The sequence below is a fragment of the Artemia sp. Qi Xiang Cuo genome, chromosome 12, assembly GCF_049724085.1.
Source record: "Artemia sp. Qi Xiang Cuo chromosome 12, ASM4972408v1, whole genome shotgun sequence".
In the NCBI taxonomy this organism is placed as follows: Eukaryota; Metazoa; Arthropoda; class Branchiopoda; order Anostraca; family Artemiidae; genus Artemia; species Artemia sp. Qi Xiang Cuo.
In genome coordinates this window covers 24,829,978-24,842,265 of record NC_142805.1, presented here as the reverse complement: position 1 = coordinate 24,842,265, position 12,288 = coordinate 24,829,978, and the positions used below count along the sequence as shown (strand labels likewise).

Sequence of the window (12,288 nt, the reverse complement as noted above, 5' to 3'; positions counted from 1 at the left end):
ACTGCACATTTTCTAGCGGCCTTGGATACATTGTTGGAGCTTTACCCCTCCAGTTTGGTGCTGCCTGGGAGTGGGGTCTTCGCATAACACCTTTCCTTGGATGGATTGAGGCGGCTCTATTCGCTTTCGTTATATTAGACCCACCAAGAGGAGTTGCAGAAGGATGTCGTCTAAAAAATACCTCATATAAATAAGATCTGAAATATCTCTCCAAGAAGTAAGTTTTACCTTTTTTTTCTGTTCAAGAAGTTGGCTTGTAGTTTGGAATAATTATCAAACCGTTTATGGTAAAGAACTGTAAATAATGAGCGACTCAGCCCAATAGTAACCAATACTCTAAAAATGAAAATTTGAAAGCAATAGATGTATCAAAGGAATTGACTTTTTATTCTAAATCTTCATCAAGTTTAATATGACCCATCAAAAGCTATGAGCCTGAGAAAATCTGCTTGATTTTTGAAAAAAGGGGGAAAACAACCCCGAAAAGTCAAGAGATCTTAATGAAAACCAAACCATCAGAATGAGTATAGATAGATGGATAGATAGATAGTTAGATAGTCTATTGCAACAAAAGCCATTTTGGGCCCTGGAAAAAAAAAAACAAAAAACAACAAATAAAACAGAATAATACCAAATTATACTAACAAACATAACAGGGTATATAATAATAACAATGAAAAGGCACAACAATTGCAAAAAAACGAACATTATAAGGCACATAATACCATAAAACTAACATAAGTAGTCAACATGTCGCAGCTCGCAGACATGATCAATTTAATTTAAATGCTCTAAAGCTACATGGATCATGGCTTCAAAAAAGGAAAAAAGAAAATGCTTCAATCACACCATATAAAATAACATTCAACATTCTTTTCTGGTCCCACCTATCGTCCCTCCTCCAAAAATCTCTCTCTGTGCTGCATAGCTACACACGCGTACATCTCCACATTCTTAACTTCCACTTTACGCTTACTTTTAAAAATTCCTACCATCAAATCCTTTCCATTTACTCCAATACCAAAAGTTTCTACCCTCAAATCCTTACATTTGCACATAAAGTGATCTAATTCATCATTTCCTCCGCACATTGGGCAAAACTATTGACCCTTCCGCAACCTAAACCTCCCCAAATACTTCCTTCTTTCACCGATAGGCATAAAATTACCCCTTATTGAAATAGCCCACCTTATATCCTCCCCCTGGAGTCCCACTTTAAAATAACATTCCTCCCCCGTGCCTTCTTTACCTGCACGTATGCACCTAGAGACGTTGCCGTGGTCCAACCAGCCTGCCATAACTGGATCTCCTGCTCTTGCAGTTCAATCTTTACCTCTCTTGCCACGGATCCTACTTCTCCTGCTATGCCTACCCCCTGATGCCACGTTCCTGACATCCCACAACTATTCAGTATTTTCTTGATTTGATTTTGCCATGAATATTTCTCATTATCATTTTCATATCTCTGTATGCTACCTTAACTAATCTATCCTCAGGCAATGATGTTATCCTTTCCCAAAACTCAACTTATTCCTAAGAGGCCTAAATCACCTCTGAATACTAGACTATTAAACTTATCATTTAGACCTAACAGTCTCTTAAAGTACCTAAGCTGAATCCTTTCTAACCCCATTTCTTTCTCACACCCCTTACAATTCTGATCCATAATGTACTAGTGAAGTTAATCTTCCCTCAAAAACTCTCTTCTGCAGCTTAATATCATTTAGGCCTAATTCTTTAATACTACTTCTATGGAACATTACCATTAGCCTATTCCCTTTAATTACCACATCCTCTATATGCCTCTTCCATTTCCCTTTAGCCATTAACTTAATTCCTAAATAATTAAATTCATCAACTATTTTTATTTCCTCCCCTCTATAGCTAGATCTTAGCCCCCCCCCCCCTATTTAACCGCTAGTCCTAAACATCATAACTACCGACTTATCTATATTCAAAGCTAACAACTTTCCCTTAAAATACTCTGAAGCTAAGTCTAGGAGTTTTTGAAGATTTTCCTTACCATCCACCAGTAGTGCCAAGTCATCTGCAAATAGTAATAAAATCATATTAGCTGTAAGCAACTTGACACTTGGTGCCTTTTTCTGCTTTAGATATTCCTCTACGTATATCATTAACATATAGAGATAATAGCCTAGGAGACAAAGTGCATCCTTGTTTCACTCCTATCCTCCTTTGTACTACCCTCGATATACGTCCACCAACCCTCACAACTACCCTCACTACTAAATACATCTTTTATATAATCGTTACAAATCAACTCCATCAAATGCCCCTCTAAGGTCTAGATACGCTACAAAAATCTCATCTCTTTTTTCCCTAGTATGTTTTTTAATTAAACTATGTAAAATAAATACCTGGTCTATTGTACTATAATTTTTGCTAAATCCTTCCTGAACTTTCCCCAGTCTTTTTCCTCTTTCCAACCATTTATCTAGCCTTCGACACAAAATCTTAGAGAATAGCCGACTTAATGTGTTCCCTAATGTTATAAGCCTAAAATTTTCATGTTCTTTTGGGTTTTCTTTTTTTAAAGGGGTACCACTATTGACTTAACCCATTATTCTGCCCATTGGAGGACCTTTATCAATTTTGAAAAAAATAATCGCTATCATCGTTATTGCCCAAACCCGTGTTCACTTCTAATTTATTGTCGGTATTCCATCTGTTCCAGGTAATGATCGACCTCTCATCCTTTTTAGAGATTTCCATAGCTCATATTGGGTTACAGGTTGAAAAAGCTCTTGATCTTCTTCTGTAAAAGAACCTACATTTTTATCTAATCCATTATTCCCTTACCTTTCCGTTTCCTCTAAATAATCTGGCCAAGTTTCAGCTGGTGATATCCTCCTTTTTTATTCATACATCCTAACGAACTTTTCACTAACTTCTGAAATTTTATACTATCGCTACCTCTAAATGCTTCACTAATTTCTTTAATCCTCTCATATTCAAATGACCTCTTTTCCCCTTTATAAACCCTTTATACTCTCTCCTCTCCATCTTATATTCCTCATAATACTTATCAAATTCTTCCTTCCCTCCATATTCCTTTACTAATATAATTAAAATGTTCTATATATGTTTCCCAGCTCGACACTCGCTGTAAAAAAAAAACTCCCCTCAGACCTGTCTCTCCCAGTTGCAACCCACTTCACTACTGAATATACTACTTGACTCAATAGGCCTATATAACCTTCAACTTCCCCATCTTCCGCTAATCTCAGGCTTCTCTCTGACCTTTCTTGCTCATTTTCTTCCATTTTCTCTCGACACATTAAACGGAAGCTTCATTTCTTTAGACTCTTCTTCTCTCCTATTTTCTACTGCCCTACTCTTACCCATCATCCTACTTACTTTTTCTTTTTGTATCCACCTTTTTTTTCTAAATTTAATTCCATCTTGGCCCTAATTGGCATATAATCAGACCCCACCAGTGCCAGAATCTCAAAATCAACACATGAAGGCCAGAGAGACAAATCCACCATAATAAAATCAATCACACTTGGAGACCTCCCACTATAACAAGTAAATTTTCCCTTACTCATATCCATTCCTGTTCTCCCATTCAAAATTACTAACTTATCATTATTACGAAATTCCAAAAACTTTCTTCCCCAATTATTATTTCTGCGGAGGTGATCCCTATTTACCCTCTGCGGAAGAAGCCTATTAATATCATCCCAGTTTCTTCCCACTGGTACATCCGTGCAGTCAGGAACAGACCAGAGCATATCCCGTGTCGATCCAACATAAGTGTCGAAATCCCCAAGAAAACAAAAACCATCGGCAGGGAACAGTTTTGAAAACACACATTTTCCCCTCTCAAGAATTGACCAAGTATCCTCTTCCGAAAATGAACTGGGCTCTAGTGGAATATATATAGCACAGAAAATAATATTTACTTTTGAAAACAAACGCTAATCCACACTAGATTACATGACGCACTTTTCAGTTTTGAAACTTTACTCTCCACAAAAAATGTCTTTGATAATAGAAGATCAAAACCTCCATACTTTCTCCCATTTCTGGATTTTTTCCTGTGGGCACCAAAATATACATATTCTTCTATAAATATAGGACTTTCCAACCAAGTCTCCACCAGTGACATCAAGTCCCACTTGCAACTACTTAAACTCAATAAAAGACGGATTTTATCTTTTGCAAATTCTTGAATGTTCCAATGCACAATATTAGAAAAAAAAATCACCATGGCCCGCTAATTCCTCGTTCCAGTTTCCCTTTTCAATGTTTTCTCTCTGATTAAATCCCAGATTTCTTGGCGCAAAATCTTGCCTTTCATTACTAAATGAGTTTATACGGTCGCAGAAAAAGGGTCTAGTGTTCCTTCCACTATGATATGTCGGGTTATTGGGGCTAATAACTTCCGCATTCGACCTTTTAGAGGCCTGACTGGAACCAGCCGGCATAGATTTTTTGTGCCATGCGGTGGATGGGGTCAAATCATTTTTATTTCGAAAACGCTATGCGCACTGCTAAACGACATCTGCGAATTAGCGCTCTCCAGAAACATTTGGGAAGCACTTCTCTCTCTAGCTACATTATTTGCCATTCCAATTTCTAAATTGCTTCCTTGCTGTTGCCCATTACTTCTTTTTTTTCCCTCGTCTCACGGTTCTCTAATTCTTCAGTTCTGCCTGTTTCAAAGTTATAACGACAGCATTTATTTCTAGTAATCAATTTCAAACCGCGTAGCTTCACGTCTGACTGACCATCGTTTTTCATTTTATCAATCTCTATTTTTAGTTGGCTTCGTGGCAACATTTCTCGTTTTGTGTAATGCGGGCTAACTCATGATTTGTGCTGACGTATATAAACGTTTGATTTCAATACGAAGTCTGTCAGATACAGTACCAAATTTTATTAAAACAGGGGCAATATCGCGGTTTGATTTTGGGCGAAACGCATCTCTTAAATCATTAGGGCGCATTTGTATGTTTGGGATAATGCTGTTGAAAGCAGAAATAAAATCATCAAAAATTGACCAACCTCTTCTAATTGGATCAAAGTTGTAAAAAATGAGGTTACAGCGCTTACCATCAGCTTCAAGCTGCTGTAACTTTGATTTTGTTAGCTCGAATTCTTTACGTAGGCTGGCCAATTCAGACTGCAGACTGAATTATATCGCTTTGCTGCATAAATTTATTCAATGATGTGTCCATTCGCTGAGACAATATTCCCAGATTCGCGCTGATCGATGATACCTGTTGAGCTATTGGGTCAATCTTTTTTTATATGTAAGCTTGTTTCGCTAATCTTTGCTAGTATATCTAACAAGGTCTGGGCTTGATTCTCTACCATTATTCCTTTCCTACTGCAAAATTATGTTAACAAAGAAAAGTATTTAACTTTCTGTGGCAGCCCCCACCTACTTTTTTCTACCGCACTTCGACATCCGACTCAGCTACTATCTTATCCAATTTTTAAATAGCAAAATCCGTATTATACAAACTGTTAAATATCAGTCAAAATGTTAACTCATTCACTGCTATCTGCCAAACATAGCTTATTCCACTGATGATTGATTCAGCTAATGCACAAAGTCTATCAAACAGTTCGTGGTAACGAACTGTAAGTAAGGAGCGACCCGGCTCAATGGTAACCGAAACTCTAGAAAACGGGTTTTGATACCAATAGATACATCAAAAAAATCAGATTTCAATGTTGATTTCAAACATATAACATTCATCAAGTTTAGTGCTACCCATCAAAAGTTACGCGCCTGAGAAAATTTGGCTGATTTTAGAGAAAAGGAGAAAAGACCCCCTAAAAGTTATAGAACCTCAATGAAAATCACACCATCAGATTCAGCGTATCAGAGAGCCCTACTTTAGAGGTTTCAAGCTCCTATATGCAAAAATGTGGAATTTTGCATTTTTTGCCAGAAGAAAGATCACGGATGCGTGTGTATTTATTTGTTTTTGCTTTTTTCTCCTCCAGGGGTGATCGTATCGATCCAGTGATCCTAAAATATCGTGGGAGGGCTCATTGGAACGGAAATTAAAATTTATAGTGCCCTTTTTAAGTTACCAAACAAAATGGAGTGCAACTAGGCCCCCTCCCACGCTTATATTTTTCCCAATGTCACCAGATTAAAATTTTGAGATAGCCGTTTTGTTCAGCATGGTCGAAAATATGATAAATATGTCTTTTAGGAGTACTTAATCCCCCGAAGTCCCCAGGGGGAGGGCTAAAAGTTATGAACTTTACTCAATGTTAAAATATAGTGTTGGTTATTGGGAAGTATACATAAGTTTTCAGGAGGGTTTTTTCTGGTAGTGGGAGGGGGTGGGTGGGTTGGGGGTTATTTTGGAGGATCTGTCCATGCAGGACGTTTTCATGGGGGAAGGGAAATTGCCACGAAGGGGGTGCCAGACTTGCCAGCATTATTTATTGGTTATTGAGAAGTATACAGACTTTTTCAGGAAGGATTTTTTGCTGGAGGGGGGCTAGAGGAGGGGGTTACTCTGGAGAATCCTTCCGTGGAGGATGTTTTTTTGGGGTAAGGGAAATTTCGAGGAAGGGTGCGCCAGATTTCCAACCATTATTTAAAAAATTATCAGAAATTAAATTAAAAAAAAAACAAGTTTTTTCAACTGAGAGTAAGAGGGACTATTAGAACTTAAAACGAACAGAGATTATTACGTATATGAGGGGGTTCTCCCCCAATTCAATACCTCGCTCTTTACTCTACAGTTTTTTTTTAGTGCTTTAAAAAGAGCTATCTATTCTAATTAAACGGCCTTTGTGATTCAGGGGTTTGTGAATCAAAATTTTTTTTAACTTCTAACGTAAAGAGCGTGGTACTGACTAAGGGGAGAACCCCCTCATGTACGTAGTAACATATACGTAATAAAAAAAACAATAAGAAAATAAGCGATACGGCTCAATAGTAATCGAAACTTTCAAATACGGAATTTTGATGTCAATAAATGTATCAAAAGAATTAGTTTATAATGCTGATTCTAAATACATAACTTTTTTTAAGTTTTGTGGTACTCATCAACGGCTATGAGCCTGAGAAAATTTTCCCGAGTTATGAAAGAGGGGGGGGACATATCCAAGGAGTGAAACAACTTTACTGACAATCACACCTTCAGATTGGGCGCATCAAAAAAACCTATTGCAGGGTGTTCAAGCTCATATCTGCAAAAATCTGCAACTTTGTATTTTTTGCCAGAAGAAAATATACGAATATAGAAGTTAGTTACGTAAGTTAATTTATAAATTACGTCATAACCAAATTCAGAGACATCGATTGAGCAAAAGAAAAGTAAAATTTTAATGCAAATTTTGTTTACTTATTCAATGACGGTTAGCCAAAATAAAAGCTGCATTAACTAAAAAACGATCAGAAATTAAATTAAAAAAAACAAGTTTTTTAAACTGAAAGTAAGGAGCGACATTAAAACTTAAAACGAACAGAAATTATTTCGTATATGAAAGGGGCTGTCCCCTCCTCAACGCCTCGCTCTTTACGCTAAAGTTTGACTCTGTCTCACAACTTTATTTTTTAAAACAATAAAAACTAAAAAAGGTTATAAATATGTTAAGTTAGGTTGTAGGTTATAAATTAGGTTATAGGGTATGATGTTGTTAGGTTATAAATCGTTGAAAGGTACACTATAGTCGAAAGGTACAACGAATATGCATTTGGGGAGGACATAGCTCCTCATAGTCTCTGAGCAAAGGGGTTTAAGTTGTACATTTTGCCCATAGTTAACATTTAGTATTTGTTATTGGGAGACATACGTGAATTTTTGGCGAAAACTTTGCGCGGGGGAGATTTAACATGGAAAGAATTTTCAGTTGAGCGGAAAGTCTATGGAACAATTTTTCAGAATGCTTTTTACGCGAAGGGACGAAAAGGAAGGGGATTTCGTGGCATGACTTGAAAAACGGTCAGAAACTAAGTAAAAAAAGAAGTTTTTTTTCAATGGAAAGTACACAGTAATATTTAAACTTAAAATGAACTGAAAATGTTTTGTAAATTTAGGGGGTTGCCTCTTCCTCAACTCTCGCTCATTACGCTAAAGTTTGACTTTTTGTCATCAATCTTTCTTTAAGAAAGACTGCTCAAACACAAGGGCTGTTGAGCTTGAATGAAAAGTATTTTTAAAGAGCTTTAGAATTTTAACGTAAAAACAAAGGTCGAGGAAGAGCAGTCCCCCTCTTATACGGAAGAATTCCTGTGTGTTTTAAGTTTTAATGTAATTTCTTTCGTTCAAGTAGTTTTTTTTTATTTAATTTTTTATTTGAAAATGTCTTTTATTAATTATTTTAATCATTTTTATTTAATTATTTGTTAAGGATTCGTTCTCAACCTTAGGACACTTTCTACTTATCTACGAGTGCCTGAAGTGTCTCCACAGTACTTGACTCCTTGTGTTTTTTCCCCGTTTTCTGAGTATCTTTGAGGCTGCTTCTTGTGTTACTACTTGCCATGACTTTACTTGTGTTGCTTTTTCCCAAGACTATTCTATTTTCATAGCATTACAATCTTCAATCCATTCTTGGAGTAAGGCAAGAGCTTCAAACCTTTGTTTCAAATCGAAATCAAACTCAGCCTTAATTGCTGGGATTTTTAACTTCTTTGTATCATATTTATACATTGGGCATGTGCTTTTATTAGCTGACAGTTTTTGCTGAAGTATGGCTATGACAAGGGACAGTTTAAACTTCTCTTAAACATATCGCACTTATTTGAACCCACTAGATATAAAGGGTCAGGAGTACAATATTTTTACAAAATGAAACTATTCCTGTAATACAGTGGGAATCTTACTAAAAACTTCAGATAGCGACGAAACTCCGATCGAATCCTTAACTGCTCCGTTTTAGACAGTGAATCTCAAAGTTTTGAAACAAACAGCGCGTGAGGCAGAGCAAGAGCACTATATAGTTTAGCCAGTACACACTTACTATAACTATACTTCAGTGCAGCAAATTTGGCATAGCTGGCGTGGAAACCTGATATGGCATGTTCAACGGTAAGAATACGAGTGCTACACTTAACTGGACCCCAAACAAGGCCTAGTTAATTCAGTGAAGAAGACTATAATAGATTTCCCTGCTACAGTAACAGATAAAGAAGATATAGCTTTACCTCATGCTCTGTAAACGAGAAATTCAGTCTTAGCAGCATTAAATCCTAGGAGCTTACAACAAGAAATCAAAGAATCACGTTTGGCGATTAATAGGTTTTTAAGTACCAGTTGATCAGCCAGGCAACCAAACCTCACCATTTTTCATTATATCGGGATCGTCATTTGTGAACCGAGCCAGCTAAGACATTCGTGAATCGTCTTAGAATAATTTATGTCGCTCCTTTCATCGTGTGTTTTTTTTTTTTTTAGTAACCTATCAACTTCCAAATAAAAGACACTAGTTTGTATAACGATCAAAATAAAGATCGTCCAAATCCATTGGTAACGCGTAGTACGTCGAGCCTACTTTTCAGCTGTTGGAACACTAGTTTGTATGGAAAAGTTATGTTTTTAACTGGCTTTAAAATCATGTTTTAAGCCAATTTTTTTTTGTTTATAATTTCAAGTACCTGTTTGTGACAATCTTTTATAAGGGATACAGTTAATTTCTTTGCTTCCCATTCTCTACCATTTGAAGGCTTTACTTTAGGCAATAATTGTTTCATACTTAAGGGACCAGTAAATAAAGTCTAAGGCAGCGAAAGAAATGATAGGTAATGAGTAATGAAAGTTGACCTTCGGTAATTGACTGACAAGTTCCTTCCAAAATAAAATTTCTAATTCATATACCATGTCTGAGATTACTTCACATGTAGACTGAATAGTCCCTTAAAATAATCATTCTTTTTTTTCAGTATAACTTACATCCTTGTAACCCTGGCGGCGGCAGGAATAGCTTTTTTTGCTGGCGCAGTCGCCTGGTGGGGACCGAAATTTGTTGCTCTTGGTGAAGTTGTGCAGACCGGCAATCTAGACACATCAGTTGGGAAGCAAGTACACAATTTCTTAATTCTTAGAAATTCTTAGAAAGGTTATGTTCGCATCTCCCATTTCTTCAGTAAAAATTTCTGGCATGAAAATCCTTCTCATTGATGATATGTTCAAACACGTCAGATACAAAATTCAGACACGAAATTTTGCTTTCCATAATGTAAATATGGCCTCTTGGCCGGAAAGTTTATAGTTGACTTGTTTTATTTTAAGTAAAGAAAATCCAGCTGATCGTTTTTCCTTCTAGTTTCTAAACATTGTCTAAAGTTGTCCTCTTTCTACGGCCAGAAAATACGTCTGGTTGTTGCCTTAAGCAGACATTGGGTAACTTCTCTTTCTAAACGCCCCTTCTTAACATATTGATTTCTATTTATAAATTTCATTACCCAAAGCTCTGAAGGAAACATTCAATCAATTGGTATCACTCTCAACGGAAGCAATTAGTTCGGATTGGTACTTAAAATTTGATGGCAGTTTGATTTTACTGGTAAATTCGATAAGAGTAAAAGAGGTGGAAAAATTAGAAAACCCACAACCAATCAAAGTAAAATCTAACAAGGACCTTGAATTGTTTAAATGATAATCACAGCCGTCTATTGTGATCAAAATGAAATTCCTTAATCAAACAGAATAAATCCAAAAGCTACTTCAAATTATCCGAGAGGCTCGATGCTCTAATAAACCTCAGAATAAATCCAAATCTACTTCAAATTATCTGAGAGACTCAATGCTCTAATAAGCCAAATGGGTAAGTCCTTCAAAAAGGGAAGATACAGCTCTGACTAAAGTTAGGGCCAAAAAGGGAACCTCAAAGGGTTTAATTGACAACTTAATTCAACACAGAAATAGGATATCTCGTATTAAACAAAGTGACGAAAAGGTTTTATATTATTATTTTAACTTTACATTTAAAGAAATTGAGATAAGGCAGGTGCTTGCCATAATCAGTTAAAGAAAGGTTGCTTACCAAAGTTCCTCTCCTTTCTCATCTCATCTCCTCATAAGACAACCCCGACGTCCTTTCCCTTCCTCCGTTTTATTTGTTGAGCGATTAGCTGTGATTTGTTTAGAGACTGATTTTGTCTCTTCCCTTCTATAAATTTTAGCCAATCTTTAGCCTCTTGTTAAATAAGTAATTTTTTCCGGTATTTTTGTGCCTTGCTTCTAAAACCTTGTAATGTCGTAACGCCTTACGATATTCAATTTAGTCTTATACAAAAAGGGACTGAATCGGGCATTCAAATGTTTATTACGGTTCAGCTGTTTCAATAGTTGCTATCCTCTGCAACAAAGAGATGCCAATATCTTTTAATAGGGCCGTTTTTTCACCCATCAATGTACTAAGATCTTACATATTCTGTCAGAAAATGCTTAAAATTGAAATCTTTGAACTGAGATCTTACACCTTTTGTCATTTTTGTGCAAACATCTTCTATCATTATACCCTGACCAGCGGTCTGAAAAGAATGATGAGTAGATCATCAAAGTTCTCTCATCATTGTTCTATATCGCAGAAAGATGGCGTCTTTCACGCATTTTGCTAACATCAGCGAGCTGTAAGATCTTAGAACAAAGATGAGTTGAAAAAACGATAATCTTTGCAGAAAGATGAAAGATCTTAGATGTAAGATCTTAGTGCTAAAAAACGGCCCCACGATTTGACAACTTATCAGGGCTGATATAAAAAGCGAAGGTATTTTCAAGCTTAGGCTAATTTGAAATAGCCGGTCTATTTCTGATTTATTGGACCAAAATGATTTATACAAAAAGGGACTGAATCGGGTATTCAAATATTTATTACGGTTCAAATTTTACGGTTCAAATTTATTACGGTTCAATTTTAACCATTTTATCCTATCACAACTGTCATTTTGAATTTGGACATTCTGGCATTGTAGTTTGAGCCCAATATCATTACTCAATGATAATTTATTTTACTCAGGTCGAATATCTATTTTCATTCGGTTCTTTACATAATTAAATAAAAAAAAACAAGTTTTTTTAACTGAAAGTAAGGAAAGATGTTAAAACTTAAAACGAACAGAAATTATTCCGTTTATGAAGGGGGCTGTCCCCTCCTCAACGCCTCGCTCTTTACGCTAAAGTTTTTTTGTTGTTTAAAAAAATAGAGTTGTGAGAAAGACAAACTTTAGCGTAAAGAGTGAGTAGTTGAGGAGAGGACAGCCCCCTTCATAAACGGAATAATTTCTGTTCAATTTAAGTTTTAACGTCGTTCCTTACTTTCAGATTAAATAAAAAAAACAAGTTT

General features: G+C 36.1%; 1 protein-coding gene and 1 pseudogene across 2 annotated transcripts in view; both read left to right on the top strand.

Annotated features, from left to right (window-relative positions):
- LOC148945912 (transmembrane protein 120 homolog) overlaps window positions 1-12,288 on the top strand; it is a 545,739-nt gene that overhangs the window by 283,654 nt on the left and 249,797 nt on the right. The window lies entirely within an intron of this gene.
- LOC148945916 (protein spinster-like) overlaps window positions 1-12,288 on the top strand; it is a 116,946-nt pseudogene that overhangs the window by 48,201 nt on the left and 56,457 nt on the right. The window contains exons 4-5 of the transcript XR_016142506.1: window positions 17-217; window positions 9,884-10,018. The product of XR_016142506.1 is annotated as a protein spinster-like (transcript). The remainder of the gene's footprint in view (window positions 1-16; window positions 218-9,883; window positions 10,019-12,288) is intronic.